At 32.6% G+C, this 22,158-nt stretch overlaps 1 protein-coding gene across 1 annotated transcript in view; it reads right to left on the reverse strand.

Moving 5' to 3' along the window:
* The window catches only part of LOC123701337 (protein kinase C and casein kinase substrate in neurons protein 1), a 95,676-nt gene extending 79,206 nt beyond the window's left edge, over positions 1-16,470 (reverse strand). The window contains exons 1-2 of the mRNA XM_045648773.1: positions 16,185-16,470; positions 2,358-2,443 (exon numbers count right to left, since the gene is read on the reverse strand). The gene's annotated coding sequence lies outside the window, so the exon portion shown is untranslated. The remainder of the gene's footprint in view (positions 1-2,357; positions 2,444-16,184) is intronic.
* Positions 16,471-22,158: the final 5,688 nt, after the last annotated feature.

Raw genomic sequence — 22,158 nt, forward strand, 5'->3', positions numbered from 1 at the left:
CTTAAACCTTCATCTTGAATTACTCTATCTACTTATTAAAAAACCGAATCAAAATCCGTTGCGTAGTTTTAAAGATTTAAGCATACAAATAGAAAGCGACTTTATTTTATACCATGTAGTGATGACTTATTCATATGATACAAGCAACGATACAAGGCAAATATCAAACAAACAACGTTATGAAATAAATGCAACAACAAGACTATTATCGCAATTCATCACACACGTCAATTAGAATATAGATTTAATGATCTTGCTCATAACATATAACATATCGCCTTGATTTACTTTCATTTTCAGTTACAATAATTTTGCTAATATTGCAACATAAGTGCAATTAACCAATAGATAAATCATATAAATGTAATATTATAAAGGTTAAAAATATTTCTAAGCTTCACGCGTAAAGAGCACGTAAACGTAACTTGTGCTAAATTTGGAAAATATCCAAATACTTTTTTTTTCTTATTGACCAGTTCCATTGAACAAAAAGTTATAGACATTTGGCACAATTCAATTCACAGTGTGAAGATGAAATAATTGTCGCACTTAAACACTTCAGCTGTTTTACTGGAGCAAGACATCATATTGGGACCAAGGTCACTACTTTGCATTTTCTATCTTCACATTGTATTTTTTTTTTGTACCAGTAAAGAGATCAAACCATACCGCTAGACAGCAGACTCAACTGACTATGTAAAGAAGTGAAGATAAACTACACGAGCTAATTCACATAATATAATATACCTACGTACATCTTTACAAACATGTACAATTTACAGCAGAGCATTAGCAAAGAATCATTTTGGCGATATACTGCTCACCACCTGGTATAAAAACTGGCAACCCAGTAACTGTTTCAAGTGTTTTCCATACCTTCTATATAGTCATACCTCTTTCCTTACTACCCTATTGGAGCTATCCAAACTATACCCCTTATTCACATGTGACAATAGAAAAGCAGCGAGTATCTCGTAACAATACTAAGCATTTAACCGCGACCCGTTCACCCATCACGCGTCACATCCGCTAGACTCCGGCGCAGCTGAATTGGCCTAGCATTGTAAGGACACCGGTCAACGACCTTGCTTATTGGATGATTGAGCATTTCTTATTCTTTTGATTGTTGCGGATTTAGCGGCGAATCAGGCAAATAAAAGAGGTGGATGACCGGCTTGTTGCATAATTAGAGCAAGGTGTCGCAAGTTCGCACTGAATAAAATATATGCTCCAAAGATAATTTTCTTGGAAGTTTTGATATATTTATGAATCGTTGCTACTGTGATCGTATTTATCGTTTCGCTCAACACCCATCCAAGTTTAATTAACTCAGATGGTATCTACTAATATTTTGAAGTTACTTATCTTTTGAAATGCCTTCTCTAATTTCAGATTATCAAAAGGTCCGTTTAAAGCTTAAGCGAAATGGGAGGTCCCTGGATAAATTGAACAAATCCAAATTATATTTCAGGAATAAGAGATCATCATCATCATCATCATCAGCCCATATACGTTCCCACTGCTGGGACACGGGCCTCCTATGAGGGTACAGGCCATAATCCACCGCGCTGGCCAAGTGCGTGTTGGCGGATGACACATGTCGTCGAACTTTTTAATTCTTCGACATGTCGGTTTCCTCACGATGTTTTCCTTCACCGTTCGAGCAGTGGTGATGTTACAACATGCGCAGATAAATTGAAAAATCAATTTATTTCCTACGCGCTCGCCTGGTCTCGAACCACGGACTTATCGATTCGAAGTCTAAGGTCTCACCACTGAGCCACCACTGCTCTTAAGAGAAGCGAGAATAAGAGATATCATTAAGCTTTATCTGATGGACAATTAAACATAGCAAAATCTTAATACTTATCACACAATATTGTTAACAAGTTGCTTGCAAAGAAATAAATAACTATACGCCATTATCAAATAGAACATTCAGCTCTTTAACAAAATGCCTTTTTACCTTCTCTATCTACAACAAATTTACATGGTCTTGTTACATGATTAGTATCTGCCGTCTAAACACGGCTAACTATCAAGTGTTTGGTGACAGTTCACTTGCTGGACTTCATAGTGGGTTCAGTTAAATTGATTTACCAATTGAATTCTCCGAATTACATGGAACAAATTTCTTAACGCTTTCAGTTTAGTTCAGCTTGTAGTAGTTCGAATCTGAGATATAAAAGTTAGAAATGGGCGATACCTACCTTTCAATAAGACGAAATCAATAACATATGCCTTATTTATAAAACCTATCTTTTACCACCTCCACTTTTACCAACAAAACAAAATTCATAAGAAAACTAAAACTACAGATACACAATACACTAGTGAAGCCATCTGACGTTACTCACAAGTTAAAGATTCACGCAGCGTGGCGTCGCTCGCCTGGTGTCACCTACCGGCGTCTCATCTATGCACGTTACGGGTGCGACACAATCTGTGGACAAAGGGACGAAAAGTGTTAAAAAAAACTTTAACACGAGTTTATTAGCTTCATCTATACGTTTCTCTGACTCCTATATGTATATTCAATTTTGACTCACATTAAACAGATTTAATTCAAACGTCTAAATCTGTGACCATACAATTATTTCATGAATTTAAGCGTATTGCACGCCTCATAAGCGAAGCGTTGAGGTGGGTACTACTGTCACTTCGCGCAAAACATCTGATTTTTCAAACTTAAAATGTCTTTATGTATCATACATTGCACTTGTAAGATAATACATACACACACATATTAAGAAAAAACACTATTTTTAACATTCATGATATTTTTGATGTCATTTTTGTTATTTAAACTAGTTAAAAAACAGTTTAAAAAAGTTCTGTCTTGGACGTCCGTGTGTCTGTATGTGCGGAGGATTTTCTTGTTAACACGATAGCGACCGAAGTACTTTACTAATCGAGTCTTTTTTTTTCTCTTACGCTTGAGTATGCTCAGGTATAGAACCCTTTCATTTTTCAGGGTCTGATTCGATGTGGTTTAATTGTTATTAAATAAACAAAAAAAATATCGACTTTTTTATATTTATAGTGTACTCAAAATTCACCATTATAAACTCGATTCTTTATACTATAAGCCAAGGTTTAAAAAAATAAGTTGGTAGTCAGTCCCTTAAACCTGCGCAGTTTCACATCTAGGTGGGGCCACAAGAAAAATAGCTCAATTATTACGGTACCGCTTTCTTTTCTTTTCGAACTATTTTGAGACAGTACAAGAGCATTGGCACATGAGAACAAGTGTATCTACATACTTATATTATATACACCTTTATAAATAATCAATTTTATTGTAAAGGTTGAGATTATGAGGCGTGCACTTTTGGATTTTCCAAATTATTTTTTAGTTTTTTTTTTACTAGAAATTATTTATTTATATATTATTAATTCCAGTAACAAAAAATAGATATACTCAACAGCGCATATAATTTGTAATACATTTAAGCCGGCCTCACTGAAAAAGAAACGTTGACATAAAAATGTAGAAGTTGGCGTTGATTCAATTAATAAATAATCTAACACGCAAATAATAATATGAACACATTCAACATAGTATGATAAACGCCACTCTATAAATATCTGTAGTAAAAATCGATCAATGTGATTGTTGTTTACGTTGACGAATAGGTAGATAGTTACACACAACACTACCTTGGATATGACGACCACAATAAAAAAACAAAAATAATTAGGATCTACATGCTTACCGTACTTTTAGATGTACTAAATCCAACAACAAATTAATGCGCGATTAATTAAAAAATTAAATTATAACAGAAAGCTATTTTTATTCATAGAACCCGAACAGCCAAGTAACGCGGTCGGCCCCAAATTATATTATGACCGCAGCCCATTAAAATTAATTAAGCCGATGAGCAATTTTGTTGATTATACAATTAAGCCTTATATTAACAAATCAGTTTTAATCGACGTTATTATCATTTCTTCCCCTCCAATCATTGTAACAAGCATTAGGCAGGACGACATTAGCGATGTCAACCTTTCCCGTAATAGAAAAATAATTGTTCAACGATATCAATCACGTCTGTAGTTTACACCCACAAAACATCGAGAAGCTTCTGGGTGACCATAAAAATCGCGCTAAAAACAGGTCCGAGCCTTTATTTCTTCATTATCATGATACGAATGTACATTCCGGCACATGCTGGCTATGAGGTGGTATGTTAAACACCCGTAGGTATCACATCGTGGGGCAATTACGACGATTATACCCACATAGCTGCAGCTTTGCGCTTAGCTACCGGATCCGTACAATGGGCGACCTTGGTCATCCCTCATCAGACACCCTAGCGTAATGAGCACAAGCGAATAACACCCGTATTATTATGGAACACCGTTTAAATTGCTATAGCGTGTGGAGATTAATGCGACCGGCTTTACGGGGACATGGCAGATGTCCCATACGGACACTTTTGTTTTGATTGAGTGCTTGTCGTACCCGTGTTGTGGGTATGTACTGCGTAAATAATTCGTAAACTTGTTGAGTAAATTATTTTATCCTCCTCGTGGGAAGAGAAGTGAATATTTGATTTTTTTTTAATTCGAACATTAGAAAATATTTCTTTATAATATTTAGATGGTCGAGTTTTCATTATGCTTCAAGTTGACTTAATTGAAGTAAATTGAAAACAAATAATTGGACCACAAAAATTGCTCTTATACTGTAGGTAAACAATATACTCGAATGGGCCTGTCAAATTTCATTCATCAGTATCTAGTACAATTCCAATACGTTTCACATTCAAAACATAACCTCTTTTACTCAGTCGTCAACAAAACGCCGCTCAGCATCACAATCTCAAAGAAACCAGTACCTAATACCTTACAACACACACAATCTTACGTAAAAACAATCTACCGTCATACCTTGCAACTCGTAATTGCGGGAAGACACGCGATACACCCGACTCGCCTCGCTATTTAGAAAGCAATATACAATGTGTTATGGTAATGATGTAAACAAATCGATTTAACTATGGCAGATCGAACGGGTCTGATCTGGATTATAGGTATGTGTATTGTATCAGGTAACTAGTAGCCGGTTGAGATGCCTTCGTCGGTTGATATATTTTTTACAATTTAATATGCGTATCCAGGTTTTATCGAAGAGTAAAATAAATTTACATCTGTCGAGTCACTTTATTACAGACTTACACAAAAAATAGATCCAGAAAATACAAGTTAACCTAACCTAGTTGTTGATCAAGTTGTTAGTTGTAAGTTTCTGAATTTTAAAAACATTTATGTTAAATTTGAATTTAACCTTTTTCTTTACAATTATAAACTTCTCATAAAGTTATCTATGCACAACATGAAAGTTTTGCAATATAGCAAGTAACTATAAGGTCTTGATTCTCGATCGATAACTGCAAAGGCATTTGACCACAGTTAGCCGGCGAACCGCAGGCTTCATACCTGTTCAAGGTAAAACCGAATCATCTTAGAGGTTTCCAACACAATTCCTTTTTATAACAGTGCTTGTTTTCGTAGTTCAAATTGCTTGAAATTATCGTACATAGTCTAATCCTGAATCGAGCTTTTGCAGTGTTTTCAGCAATATAGTAGACAATGCTTAAAGTAAATTTAATCATTCCCTTTCTTAAATTAATTCCCTTACAAACCGAACAAATGAAAACACAACGAAAGTCTTAAACAATGAGCAACACAAATAAATTATAATAAAACTTTCGTTAAGCATTTGAATTAATTACCATACAGAGAGGTAAAACCGGTATCCGATTCGTATGCAAAGTGCGCGTATTTCTCGTTTGAGTTTCACCTAATTAGTAATCAATCAAGTCTTGTATGTTAGATGCTGCTTTGTCTCTAAAGATATTTGATATAGATACGAGCATGTGCTGACTGGAGCCCGCGGCTTCACTCTACTGGTATTCGGGCAAACAATAGCATAATATGTGCTATACTAATTCCGATTATAATTTATCTCCGTACCAAATTTCATACTCCTCTCTATCAGCTGTTTTTGCACCCTCATTACCTTTAGCGTTTACTATATTTTTAGGTATTTTAAATCGTTTATTCCCTGATTTGTGTGATTCCTAAACTATTACAATTCTAAAGTCATAGCAAGGTAAGTTTAATTTGGAACTAGATGACGTCATGATAAATTTAAAGAACATTTTTTTAATATTCAAATCACTTCTGACGTCACCGGTCAAATATTTATAATCACACTAGCTTACCGCCCGCGGCTTCGCCCGCTTTCTTTAAAACGATTTGAGATTTAAACTATCCTATCTTTCAAGTTGGATCGAACTGCACATGGTGTGCGAATTTTATTATAATCGGTTAAGTGGTTTAGGAGTCCATTGAGGACAAACATTGTGACACGAGATTTATATATATATTAAGAATTACTTCAACCTAGTCGTTATCTATCTATCTACTTAATTAATAGCGTTAGGCTTTTACAAACGACCTAGCCGATTAAACTAATCAATAAACCAGGTTTCGAAGCAATTAAACAAAACTCTTGCTTTTCTAAGATTTATTACTACAAAAACTGGATTTAGAATCGCAGGAATTGAAATTGAAAAACAAGTGTAAAATATTGATATTATAATTAACAAAATGCGCAATTAAACTGTCGAATACAGCTATTTGTGCAATCGTTCGGTAGAAATTAAAAATCAATAATTACCCTTTAGACTAATAAACAGTTTCCGACAAAAATGTCGATAGAATATGTAAAGGATATGTTGAAAAGGAACGAATTAACTGTACATAGAACTGTTCCATCCTCTATCGATTCCTATTTACTAATACATGGTTAAAAATAGTTATCGTGTTTTCCGTTTAGTTTAATAGTTATTTTTTTGTAAATCTGTGGGTGTAGTAACTACGAACAATTTTTCAACCTTTTTCATATAAAATATGCAAGATAATCATCCAACGACGGGATCACCTCACCAAGAACTGGATTTTCAGACTCATAATTTATATTTCACTTCTGAAGTGTATTCTAAATGCAAGGACATTTTAGAGTGTTTAAATTGCATATAATTTCAAAAACCTAGCACTTAAAATGAGAGTCATAAGCTCAATTTAAATCCATAAAACGGAAACACTTTGGCTCCAGATACTAACTATAGCATATTTAATTGTACCCACATTTATTTTAACGAGATAAAAAAGGGAACACCAAATGCTATATGAAGCAAGCAGCATAAAAACCAGACGATTAACATTGAATATTACGTCTCGTAGGCATTCCATTCACGTCCGATGGAATAAATGTCACATTTGTCCAAGGATGGTCAAGGTCGCGCAATCAATGCGCGTCATACAATAACAGATAAATCTGTCAATAAATCCGACGATAAATTGCGACCCGTTATGGTGGTGCTTAATAGAAAAAGCTTGGAACCACACCACTGATTTAATCCCGACCTTAAGAGTAGACGACTAAAGTATAATTTCGTGTGCATTTCGGCGATGATAATGTGCGTGGGCCAGAGTTATTTTAATGGCATTGCGGTTGAACTCAACAAACATGTTATTTCGCTGTTACAACTATCTCCTGTTAGTGCCCCGACCAGACAACTGAATGGTGAATTAGGAGAATTATAGACGTGATTCTGTAGCGTTGTTACATTGTTCTGTGGCATTTAAACAGGAGTAAGTACCTTACTACTACGAGCGGTGAATTTCGAAGACGAAGAGTTTAGCACTGAGCTTAATACAATTAAATGTTACATGATCGTTCATGAAAGTTAAATTTCCGCTTAAAATTTGGCAAAAATCGATTGTTCTGTCGGAAATTTTTTCTTAAATTTTTGAGGGTACTTTTGATTAACAATAAACATTACTCTATCCTACGAGTAAATTTCTACTTTCCCTTTCCACTCCACGCCTCTTGTACTAAAATGTAGTCAATTGATGTAATTACCGGTGTAATGCTATTTCAAGTGAAACCTTTGCAATGTAAGCGGACAATATGTACACCGAGTACTAGGAACTCAGAATGTCGGAACAGGTTGTGAAAAATATACACTACAATTCCGTCATACCCGAGATGCCGTTAATCCAGCTTAAATATATAAGCCTCTGTATACACGAAATCTGTTTGCTGTAACATTTTTTACAGAAGCTCGCATTAAACGCTCATTAAAGTATCATTATAACTAGTCGATTTAATTTGGTCCGAACATTTTTTGCGATGTCGCTTGAAGCAAATATGCTAATTTATTTCGGTCCACCCTATCAAAACTATTTAACTGTATGCTGAATTATATTTTAAATTACCGGATGGAGAGCACTTGAGTATATTTTTTTATATTTGTTGCTATGAAAATTGAGAACGAAGAATACCAGTACTATTAACTATTCTGTGACGATACGTCATACGAAACGAAACGAAGATATAATCGGTTCCTAAAGTTTTAATTCAGCTGATTAGTTACATGTTTTTCTTTAAACATATCAAATCATAAATACAACCGGCTTATAGATAACTTAACACTTTTTAAGAAAAATAACAATACAATCAACTAAAATCGAATCCGCATCAGAAATGTCACTATAAACCTTTAACTAACTAAATCGATATCTTGCATCGATATCTGGTAACAAAGTGAGAGCTTTGTTTACGCATTCCACACTATATTTGGCATACAGACTATAGTGCTGGCCACACCAACTAATCAGATCGTAGATATTATCTGGTAGACTATTCCCGGGTTTTACCAAGCTACATATTCAATAAAGGAGATCTGAGTTTAAAATTTCGCAGGATTGAAAATTTTAAGTCCGAAATCCGAATATATGCAAAAGATCGTGTCGAAGGATAGATACCCAAAAGTAAGCAAGTTCTTGAAATTCCTCAAAAGCAAAAGCAAATATAAACAAGGTAAGTAAAGCAAATATAAACAAGGTAAGTAAAACAAAACTTTATCTAAAACAAATCCGGTCCAAATATCTAACTTCTACCCCCGAGACGGTGTACAATGTAACTCGATACATCAGGTACCTATACATTATAATTTATTGACTCAGCGATTTGTTGATTCAGCGTTATTCAATACGCCACTGCGAGCTCAAGTTTCATTAAAAATTAATCCAACAATGTGCTGAGAACACGAAGTAATTGTGAGAAAAAATGCCGTCGAGTTTAACGAAAGAATGGGTAAAGAAATGGCAGAAATCATTACTTAAACGTGGCCTATTTTAGTGCAAAGAACATTTTAAAACGGGGACTGAAAAGCAGAGGGTAAAGTTATAACTACTTCCATTTGATAGCTAACAAAATAATTAAAGCCCTTTATTAAATAAAGTACACAGTAATACAACATTAACTGTTAGGACTTACAGTATGTTTCACAATGTCCAAGATGACTTTTAATTAAAGAATTGTTTGAATTCTAGGCATTTATTTGCGCTCTGTGTACAGATTGTGAAACATAATGTCCTTATAAGACACATAAATTCCGCGCATCGCATAGTCCACTCACTCCAACATCATGACTGGTCCTTGGAGTATTTGATAAATGAACCCAGTTCAGCATTCAATAATCAAATCATACTAGAATCTGTACTCAATTAAAACTATCGAGAGTTGTATGTAGGTCACAGAGACAGCACTAGCTTTGTGACAAACAATTCACCATTCATTACTCGTGAACTGAACAGTAACTGTTATATCTTGAACACTATCTTAATTGTTAATGTTATCTAATCAATTTTTGTCGATTCTTTTTTCTAGTCGAACGCCGAAATAGATCATAGTTCTTAGAAAAACATCTTGGGTAATTCATTATGATCTGTAGAATGTACCAAGTTTAGAAAACCACAAAAGATATGTATTACAAATTCGTTTCATTATTTCAATTACTTAGTGGAAGATTAATTGTAATTTTAGAAGTTCACCACAAACACCGCAAACCGACTCGTGACACGTGCACTGTCAAGGTCAAACTTTAAGCATATTTGTTAAACTTGACACATACGAGTTAAAATTCCATTGAAAATCCAACAAAAAAAACTAACAATAGATAAATGGAACTAGGAGTATTTACTATCAATACCTTTATCATATAGTAAAGAAGTACTAGTTAGTATTGCAATGTTCCCTTTTCTTCTACCGGTTCTAATTCTTCTATATCCTTAAACTGTTAACTAAATAATACTGAAATTATCATATATCATTGCAGTTTTATATACCTGCTACCTTCCCAAAAAAGAAAAGTAATAGTATACAATGTGAATTGTACAACTAACCGCTCCTCATATAATTTGGTTCCAATCCGTCATTCGAGCATCTCCGTATAAAATATATAATCACTTGCTCACACATTGAAGACGCAAACCAGTTCCACAAAACGTGACCACCTCGCATACCACACTTGTTGGGAAACCGATGATGAGTCGATATGAATAAACTCGCTAATTCGATTGAATCGATTGCGTTCGTTTGTTTTGTGACTGCTCATTTGCGACTGAGGAATCAATATCGATTGTATCAGGCATGACGCGTGGTACAGGATTGATATATAGATGTCTTAAGTACTTATTAACTGCAATATAAAAGGAATATAACATTTGCAATTTCACAAATTTATGGAATACGGATGTAGCAATCATTTTATACAATCAGAGAAACATACCTGCATGCGCAGTAACACCGTAATTACTATAATAATCATGCATCATCTTACTCCTCTTTAAAGGTTACTCCTTATAGCGAATAATTATACGCAATACAATTATTGAATTATGACGATTTCGTATCGTTCGCATGTCGCTAAATAAGCGCTCCACCGACCTCAATGTACCGGTGACTAATCGGCCTTATTTTTCTGCTAAATCTTAGCGTGACTGGCTCCGTTGTAAGCCCATTGTTTTACATTTACTGCACAATTGTGAGTACAATTATATTATCTGCCGATTTGTTTTGAATTCGTGTGTAGTTAAATGTGGTAACGATACGGTAGACGAGTGCCAAAATATTGATTAGTTAACGTAATAAATTAAATCAATACTTAACATCTAAATATGCTAAATTAATATTTAACTGTGAGTTAAACGGGCTATTTGATTAAATTAACTTATAAATTATAGTGTTCGAGTAACACATAGATACTTTACTAACAACAAACGGACCGGTTACATCTAAATTAAATACCAGTTTAAAAAAGGAACTCGTAATGTAGAATTGATACACTTGCAAAATACACTAAAGCGTAAATTCTAAACTAGAAAAAGAACATACCTTTCAACTAGCCAATTACACCCAATTAGATGTTTAAACAGGCGAATAACTAACTATAGAATCACAGCACGAATAAGGCGGGCGATAAAAGCGCAACGTTATCACTGCACGCGTTAACAACACAATCAAAACTGCGATGTAACTGAACAAAGCCCAGTAGCAAGCCGGCGAATCATCCCGGTCGAATTTACAACATATCCGTATATAAGCCACCTTGCGAAACTCCAACGAAGCGCGTTTCCTCTCGCTACTCCTAAACCTAGCCGGAAGGTATTCAACCGCTTTCCTGAACTTGTAGAAATCAGCGGGGTCATCCACCACCGGACATAGTGCACGTTTGGAAGTTAATTGGAGAAACTGATTCTCTATCGGTCTCGTTACCCAATACATCGAGGGTATGCATGTGCGAAAAAACCGTTTAAAATTCAATACAAAATGTAATTACACGATCATGATTTCTGATATTACAACACGCCGTATCCTGTATCATTTGAATTTGTGTAATATTGAAAAGGACGCAGAATATTCTGAACATTGTTTTCGATTTATTTTTGCATTAAGAGTAGCATAATGACGTATAATCATGATGTGTTCTCAAAAATTGATTTAAAAATAAGAAGGAATAACTTTTCTATCATACTTCCTACTAATCCTACTAATACTATAAAAGCGAAAGTTCGCATGAATGTTGAGGTTGTTTGTTTATCTTTCGGGCACAACAGCTGATCGGATCTGTGTGAAATTTGGTAGAGAATAAAATGGCAACTAGGTGTCCTTCCATCGAAATCAAATATCTCATTATTTTATATAGAAATCAAAATAAATTTGACACTGGCTAAGTAACGCCTACGCATAAATTCGATATTGAAATTGGAAAATTACCCACTTATTTAAAACTGAAAGTTATTGCTTCATAAACGTGAATAAATCCTGTGTAACGATCTATTATTACCTTCTTACATTACCAGACCACCAATGTCCAGTGAATAAGTAATTATTTCATATATTGCCAATAAAACATGTTTTATGACCGGTTATCATAAGTGCATATTACGTAAAAGTTATTTAAGATTATGACATCAATTATTATTTTGTATTGCAATTGCAAACCGGCACAGCAATGACTTAGATATCTTATTTTTTGTACGAATAGTTAACTATTCTATTCAATTTCAATGCTGTTCCCACAATTTATTTCCTGGTCACTTTATCACTTTAACAAAACTTTTATGATAGTTAGATGATCGTGAACCTAAAAGAAGAGTCTAAAGATAAATACGTAAAATGTATGTCTGTCTGTTGATTAACGTGAAGTCATTGACATTACTGTCAAACATTAAGATTGACGTGGACGGCGAGATAAGTAGATGTTCTGGGTGAACGTCGAACTTAGTTTTTTTTTTATTATTATTAAAAGCATTATGGTTTCGCCTAGACCTCGACCTTGCAAGACTATGTCTTCGTTTAAGCTTTACGTGGAAACTAATCGGTTAAATAAATTTGTACATAAGGGTAAAAGTGGTAAGCAGTTTGCGATATTATCGTGAAATATGTGTAAAAATCTCTGCTTTGGCAAATCGTATGTGATAAAAATTCAGCATAACTCACAATACTTTAAACGGGTCCCATAAAAGCTTAACAGTATCACACATTACTCTCCATACTTACACCAAATTCCACATTCTAATGTACCGAGAACATTTGACGTAGAGTTAAGATTTCGCTAGACGCGCCAAAGCACATTAGACCCGCATAACTGTTCCCCTCCAGTGATAAAACAGTAATTAAATGCGTCTCGAAGACGAATTAACTTAATGATTATTGTGCAAACGCCTGGATTGTTCTATGTGGAGCTGATTAATCGTACGCAAATGTTGCAAATGGTATTGTTTAAATAATTTCTTAAAAAAAGAACAGACAAAAACGATAGACTAAATATACCTACCTACCTACTTTAGATTTCGAATGTTTTATATTGCCTATTTTGATATAACAACTAAACTAAAAAGAGTATAGAGAGAGCTAAACCTACTAAGCCTAAAGACCAGATGCCATTTGACTTACTTAGTAATAATATTGATTGAAACTTGTTCTATGCAAGATAATTATTGATATAATTTACTGAAGTCATAATTGTCGAATTCTCCACAATAATTTTATGTCTACAAACACATAATGATAAAGTATAAAAGTAACATATTAAAGAAATGCATTATGTATAACAATGAGTCAATCATAATGTTCAATGTATGTATTAATGCATTGCCAAATAGTATTTTAGAATTTAATAATAGCATTACGATTCAATCAAGTTTTGCGTAACCGTTAATTTTAGTATTGCAAGTTTACATAACTGTGAAGGATATTATTTTGCCGTGAATATTCAGTCCAGATATTGCATGCAAATTCATATTTACCTACATTGTATGTATATATAATCAATTTTATATACATATTGTTCATGACCTAATTCTAATTTCTTACTAAAATAATAAGAAGCTAAACATTTATCATATAATCATATGATCCTCCAATCTAATCACAAATATTTTGATAAAGTCGAATTACGGAATAAACATAATAAAAGTCGAATTTGCAAAATCCAGAAGATATCCTAGTAGGTACTATATATATACTATCCTAGTTTCCAAATTAATTCATTACAACTCTACAAATAAACGGTTTATTATACTCTACAGTTGGTCACAAAACATCCCTAAAACGTGAACATAAAAATATAATTAGACCATGTATTCCTTGGTCAAGGTGCATGTCTCTCGGCATAACTGCATCCACGGTAGAGTTCCGGTCAGTGACGCAAGGCCGGCCGCGCCCCGCCTATCGATTGTAATTGCTATATTATTTGGAGGCTCAATCTGATCGATTCAATTTGAAATCTACTTTTTAACGAGTTTATAACTTAATTTGGGGTGGTAAATATTTATCTGGATGTTTTGAATGCTTTATAGCGAGCTGGGCATCTGCCAGTGTTACAATATTATGTATTAATAACAATTTACACACTAAAACATTGATTTTGTCTTTAAATAATTGATGTCAAGTTAAACACATTCTATATATTATAATATATGATACACATATAGTTATTATCTGATTATATGTACACAATATCATATTTAATACAGCATTCCTTGAATAGCAATCAAATCAATAATTATCAAAACTCAATAATTGAATAATAGGCCACGGATAAGAGATACAATCTAAGATAACTTTATGATAATAATTATCAGATAGTAAGAAACTTATCTAGCAAACATTTCCATTTAATATTAAAATTATAGCTATCTTTACATTACAATTAAATCCAGGTCAATTTAGTAAAATGCCTATGAAAGTATGTGCGTGAATATAACGATAAATAAGCAATTTTAAATATTTCATTCAAGCATTTAATACATTGCAATATTATGGCAATGTTTCAGTTCTTTTATTCTTACCTAATGGCAATTTAATCACTAGTGTTGCTTTATAGGAATTTTCTGCGTTCAGTTATCAACAAAGCTATTTTTATAAATTTGATTAGCACTTACTAAATATGCAGACATAGTAATAGAATCAATGAAATTAAGCTAGAAATTAAATAACTATACTACAATTTAATTACTGAACAGAATGAACGAATATAGAGTTGTAATCAAATTATTATAAGCTTTAGAAAAGAATCAATAACTTTAATAAAAAAAAAATTGGTTGTCTGTAAAGTCGGTTTACTGACGATAGTTGAACACGACAACGATTGTGCTTCTTTGTCGCTCGTTCCGCGCTCTCGCTTGCACTTCAAGCCTTTCATCGAACGCCTCAGAGCGAGGTAACGCCGCATGAGTCATGTTTTTTCGTGCGTGCAGCCGGCTATATCGAATTATAAGACATTGTCACGTCAAAAATAATAAATACATAACACAATTAACTCTACATTAACATAAGTAACAATAGACTGCAAGTGCTCAAAGACCTTGAGTTGAAGACACATGGTGGTGATGTCATGAACACATACAAGTGATAATTATCAGTATTTGTAGGACTTATCAATCAATCGCAGTAGCCATTCTTGTTTGTTTAGCCAATATTTTTTACTTATTAAACTTTGCTTTACTGTAGCAAATTATTGGAATTCCTGAATTGAACAATAATTAGTGTATTTTATATTTCTAACTTTTAGTTATACCTTGTTTACTTTTATAAGCAGTTTTTTTTAAATATGCGATTTCAATAAATTTTCCTTAGAATAAGATGTTTGTAGGTAGGTATTAAGATTTAGATATTTGAAACATTCATAATAGGTAATTTATTTTGTATTTTTAAACTTTAAAAGAAATTCTCCGCATCTATTGAATAAATAACATAAAATTAATTCAACAGATAGTGCTGGATTGTACATATGGAAATAACCTCAATATAAATTTTCCAATGGGTAATATTTTCTCGACGAATTTACATCATTAGTGAATCAGCATGTTATTATGCAAGCACTATTTATGTAAGCTGGATTTTAAGTAGAATTCATGAAAGTCTTAATGGTATTTTAATGTGTGTAATGCACTAAATGAGTAAGTCGGAACCACCGTTCACTTTTAAAATATCTCAACACAAATTTAGCTTTCAGCGGGAAATAGAGCATGAAATTTGGTAATTCACACAAAATTTTTCCATCTGATACGTCAATATTTACAACGAATGTCGTGTTTGTGTAGCGCCATGTACATTTGTGGGAGTCGCTGCGAGGCTTCAGGTGTCATGAAGAACGGAATCTTATCAGAATCAAACGCAATCTGCTACATAATCCGCCGTTATCTCCCGGTTGGGAACGAGTCACATCGCGCGTGTTGAGTTCGTGGCAAAAACTTGAATTGCATCTGTCTCATTACAATATACGTTTAAACTAAATTACAGGTCAGAACCTTACCTGCGCTACGTTATAAATGTGTAAACAGCAAACAATAATCCAATAATAACTTAGTGAACACTGATCTGATCCTATTATGTTGAGGGCACAATAAACATTCCACGAGTTAAATTACGACCAATGTTATCACCATTCAATTCACAATCGCACAAATATAGTTAAAAAAATTAAATTAATTCACATTAAATCACGTAAATAAAAGAAACTTAAAATTTTTAACGCGAAACTTTAGCAACGATCACTGGCTTCTATTCCAACTGACTGACGGCCATAACTAAAGGTGTTGCCATTATCACAAGTCACGTTATGTCTACTCACGTGTTGATGTTGCCATCTTGTCAATTTATTTTTTCCCCACAAAATGAGCATAAAAAATGTAGGTGTAATGAACAATACACTCTGCAACTTTAATAAATATGTATAAATTTTATCTCTGCTACGTACTACTTTTTGTCGAGAAACTTGTTTTATGTTCTTCCAATTTATGAAATCTATTTTATGCGGAATTTTGTCATTACAATTTAAATAAGTTTTTGTTTTGTTTTTAAGTGGTTGGTTCGTGTTTTATCATTTAAATATATTTATTTTTCAAATATTTTGTGCTCTAATCTAATGTACTTAAATGTTTTTCCTGTCTACAAAAAATTATCAAAAAAACATTGAGATAATATTAATATGGAGACGATACCGCCTACATCACTTATGTTCCACTCAACATACGTCATGTGGCGTAACTGCACTCAGTCGCTTGCTCGCTCATTGGCGCGAACGTCACGCTCATTTTTTATTTGTTTTAAAGTGAAACGCATCAAATATGCCTACGTGTGTGTTACGATATTGCACAAATAATACAAAGAATACGGAAAAGTGCAAAGGAATAACTTTTCATCAGTAAGTAACTAGATAATAATTTTTAAAACTTAGTTAGAGAAAAATTTTTGGCGGGCGACATTTTGTCATAGATTAAAAATTTAAGATATGACATTGGGCATGAAATAAGTGTTGTTAGTAATATTTGCTGGCGTATATTTTTATAGTATAAAATAATAATTTTACATATTTAGAAAAGCATAGACTGGTTGTTAATTGAAAAAAGGTGAAATCATGAAATATGAAAATCAATTACTCAATCACCAATTTTTTTTTGTTAATTGATTTTAATCAAGTTTTTAATTGATATTGTATAAGCTACTGACTTGAACGTGTAATTGAATTATTATTTATTTATCTGCACTAATATTATAAAGAGGAAAACTTTGTTTGTTTGTTTGATTGTAATTAATAGGCTCATAAACTACTGGACCGATTTTGATGAAAAGAGAATGCCCATTTTTGGTACTGGTTTTTCTCATGCATCAAGACAACAATACTATTAAAAAAAATCTCGGCAATTTAGAGGCCTTCTTACCATCGGAAAATATATTTTGAACAGGGAATGTTTTGTAAAATCTAATAAGACATGTAATTGTTTAGATCCGTTATTATAGCCGTTATTATTGTAACCAAGCGGTAACTTATTACATTTACTATGATAAATAGCTAAATGTATTAATATCGATTATTGTTTTCATTGAATTAAAAAAAAAAACAATTAACATAAAATCACTCTTTAAGGTATTGTTTATACAATGTAGGTTGTTTTAACAAAGATAGTGAAGTAAAATAATATAAATATGTATATATAAAAAAAATATTATTATGACATAGCTTGGTAGGTAACCAGTTATTTCTTATTTGTTTCTTTCTTCGAATATGTAGTGAAAAAATGATTCAAACAACAACAGCAACAACAACATGTAAACCGAATAAAAACTCAATTGGCATTTTTTAAGTATATATTTAGGTTTTCTTGAAATCCGTCCCGGAAGATTTCTGGTGCCTACCTACACTAGCCGATGAACAGATAGACTTTTTCTGAAAGCATAAGCTCTACGCATAGATTAAATATGTTAATCGAAAAATAACCTTTGGACGATAAAATGTTACCTACATCACACATAAACCTAACTAAATCGGGGTTATTTAAGTTTTGAGGTTATTTCACATTTTTCTCAATATCTTGAAAACCCCTGTTTTTATCACAAAAAAATCAATTGGTAAAAATCTTTTGACTATCGAAGAACCCTCCAAAACCACTCTGGCATTGACGCAACACTGTACTGTGGTCCATACTTTCATGGGCATTCTCCTTTGGCACAGACAATCTTAAGACCCTGAGAAAGAACATAGGCTACTTTTTATAGCGAAATATGTGCCACGGGCGAAGCCGGGTCGGACCGCTAGTTCAGAGATAAGTAATTAATATTTTTTCTATTCAAGGTTTCCATGTCTGGGCCGTGAAGAAAGGGAAAAATTATTTTTTTTTCTAAAAATAGGCTCAATTTGTAAGGAATAAAACTTCCCATAGCCCTGACTGAACCTAAAACACGAAAAAAATTAAATTATTCCATATGACGTCACTATTTACATCATCCTATATTATATGCCAGATATTGTTAGCCCCGCGTAGTAAAGTCAGTTTATACCTAAAATAAATATTAAGTAAGTACAAAGACATCGCATAATCTATGACTGTCTAGCCGTCATTCGCGCGCCCCGCGCCGCCTCGCTTGGCGCACAGATTTTGTTCGTGGTGTCTGCTCCATATTAATATTATCTCAATGCAAAAAAATTGGAAAAATAATGCCGCCTTAGTTTAGTCACAAGGTCGAATTTATTAGATGGAAAATTCCAATTATTAAATATTAAGAGACAATAATATTTATTTGAAACCTAGTAAACTAGCTTTCCGTCTGTGGCTTCGCTTGCGACTGGCGTGCATTTTACGTTATCGCGTCCTGCACTGTACGTGTCCTGCATATTGCACTCACATCAAGTTTTATTTTTCTTGATTTATACTTTATAGTAGCCTATAGCTATAATAGGACGCCAAGAACTAGACTATCTTTATTCCAAGTTAAATAAAAATACTGATGTCAGTGGTTTAGTCGACAAACAAAAATACACAGTTACGCATTACAAATATTTTTATTTATTTGTTTTTCTTTATGATATGCTTTATTTTCGGGCATATATTATTTCTTCCATATAATATTTTGGGAATATATAATAAAACACGTTTTAAGAATATTATATTTAATTTAACAATTCCTCAATAACTAAACATAATATTGCAACAGTTATTTCGCTTTGTATAATTTAAGAAGGTAGGCGTTATATAATATAAAAGTCCTTATTTTATATAGAGTACATTATTCTTAAACATATTCACAGTGAATGGAAATGCAATGAAACGATAACACCCGAGATCCATAAATTCCGTTTAGGTATTTTGTAAAGTCTTTATAAAATATTTTTTATTAACAGTTTGCTTGACTTTTAAATGAACCAACGTTCAAGAACGGCATAACCCAATTTTTTTTAGATTTCTCTACGTTATGTCGTCAATGACCGTTGGTTATTTTAGTCTACGCATCAATATTTAATCTCTAAGTACAGGAACCATTGCTAAAATAAGTATTAGAATAGCATTTCTACGGCCCTACTAATAAATTTGAGCCCCGATTCAGAAAATCGACGATTTGTTTCATTTCCTGTTTATATTACACGAAATTTATTAGTGAGGAAGTTAGATTTAAAAATGAGTTTCATGAACACTGTAGTATGAACATTACCACGCTATTCTTTTAATACACGAACTTAAAACCACAAAGCCTTAAAACATTCATAAAAATAAATTGTAGTTGCAGAATATTTTAATAGTAAGTAATAATAATTTATTGTGACTTTATGGAACGGATTTTAATTTAGTGTCTTTTTAAAAGTAATAAAATGAGGAATACATTGTATAAGTACAATTGAAGAATATTTGCACCCTTTATATGAAAATTTGATTAAAATATAAAATTTACATATCGATTTTCCTATATCATAAATGGACACTACAATATTAAGACAATAGATTATAACAATTCGTCACACTGAGATTAAAAATCTTGCCATGTTAATGTTACCATCTTTAAGCACTGGTAAGATGTCCCTTGCTGATATTATTTTTTTTGCAGTTAGATGAATGTTATTAATGACCATGTTTCAAATATATTTTTCGGGATCATATTTTCCTAATCAGGTTTTTTCAAAACTCAGTGTAACGAGTGAGCCTTGGTTACAAAGAGAAGCACCCCACAACACGATACACAAGATATGATTAGATATTCCAAATACAATAGTTATAATACGATATCCACAAAGCATTTATACGTCATTAATAACAGGCACAATTTTAATAATCTATAAATCTTATATTAAAAGTATTTTTAATTAAACGTAATAAATATCACTTGACACATTGTCAAATAAAAACATTTTCATAAAATTCTACCAATTATAGGAAAAAAAAAAATAACTGGGCAACACATTGTACTGTCAAATTCAACTGTTGGAGAAGCTGAATTAAAATTCTTTTAAAATACACGAGCATAGATAATTTTATTTCACAAAAAGGTATCTAAAAACGTATTACTTTATTTATATTAAACAACTATAGAAAAAAAAATAACTTTAGATATAGATAATTTATTTACAACCATAAAATAATGCTCGCATTGGCAGTTGGCACAAGCGACTTTGTTAATTCGATTATACAACACATCAAAAGCTTGATTATATTATGAAATAATACATAACATATTTCCATAGTCATTATAAAACACCAAAATCAATAAACGTGCTGTTAAAATAACATACATGCATACAACAATAATAAATTTTATTTAAAACAGAATTAATTCTAATATAATGAGTTTCAAATAATCTTTAAAAAACAAAACGATTTGTCTATGACCTTTATGCTAAATATATTATCCTCCATGGAGGTCAGGGATTTAAATTATTATTAAATGCCACTACGGGAGGTAAATGAAGGGAAGAATGCGTCACAGATAATAAATATTTTCTATAAATTTGACTTTTGTTACCATACATTTTGTAATTTTGATGTTGTTAATGGAAGCATAACAAATATAATATAAAAATCAATTAAAATCTTGGAAGCAATTATTAAAATCATTTAAAAATAATTACAAATAGATAATATGTTGGGTGAATAAGAACTGAGTTCAAATAACCTACAAGGAAAATATTTGAAAGTATAACTAATCTCACTATGGCATCAAATCCTGAAATCGTTGTGTTTTATTTCTCGTAAAAATGTTGTTGCCGTTACATAATATTCAATCGAATACGCAATCTCAATTAATGTCTTTTATTTTAGTCACTATTTGAAGTATTTACAATTCCTATTTTTGTACGACATTTCACTTTATGCCCAATTTATAACACTGTATTAAATTAGTGTTTTTCGCGAAACGCTAGTCTAAATTTTTGGCCAGATTTATAAAAATAGATAATACGTTTTGTCCCACGAAATATAAAATTTGATGGGTTGTAGTTTTAAAGAATGGCATCATTATCGTCACCCATATTATGTATACCCACATTATGTATACCACATTGTAGGTATCTTCATACTATGACACCGAAGTTAGATTTTTTATAATATTTTTCAAGAAATATGTGTTAATGCTGTTAGTATTATTGGTTCCCTATAGTTATACAATGCTTTCCCACCATAGTTTTATATTCCGTGCTTCATATAACAACTTTTCAATAGAATGGGTTGGCCCATGTTTTGTTTCAAAGGCGGTTATTCTTTTGGCAGCTTTTTCACGCAATCGCATTTGTATAATTATTAAGTACTAGCTTTCCACCCGCGGCATCGCCCGCGCAGTCAATGAAAAACCCGCATAGTTCCTGTTCCCGTGGGATTTCCGGGATAAAACATATCCTATGTCCTTTCTCGGGTATCAAAATATCTCTATACCAAATTTCATGCAAATTGGTTCAGTAGTTGAGGCGTGATTGAGTAACAGACAGACAGACAGACAGAGTTACTTTCGCATTTATAATATTAGTA

Source organism: Colias croceus, chromosome 21 (assembly GCF_905220415.1).
Source record: "Colias croceus chromosome 21, ilColCroc2.1".
In the NCBI taxonomy this organism is placed as follows: domain Eukaryota; kingdom Metazoa; phylum Arthropoda; class Insecta; order Lepidoptera; family Pieridae; genus Colias; species Colias croceus.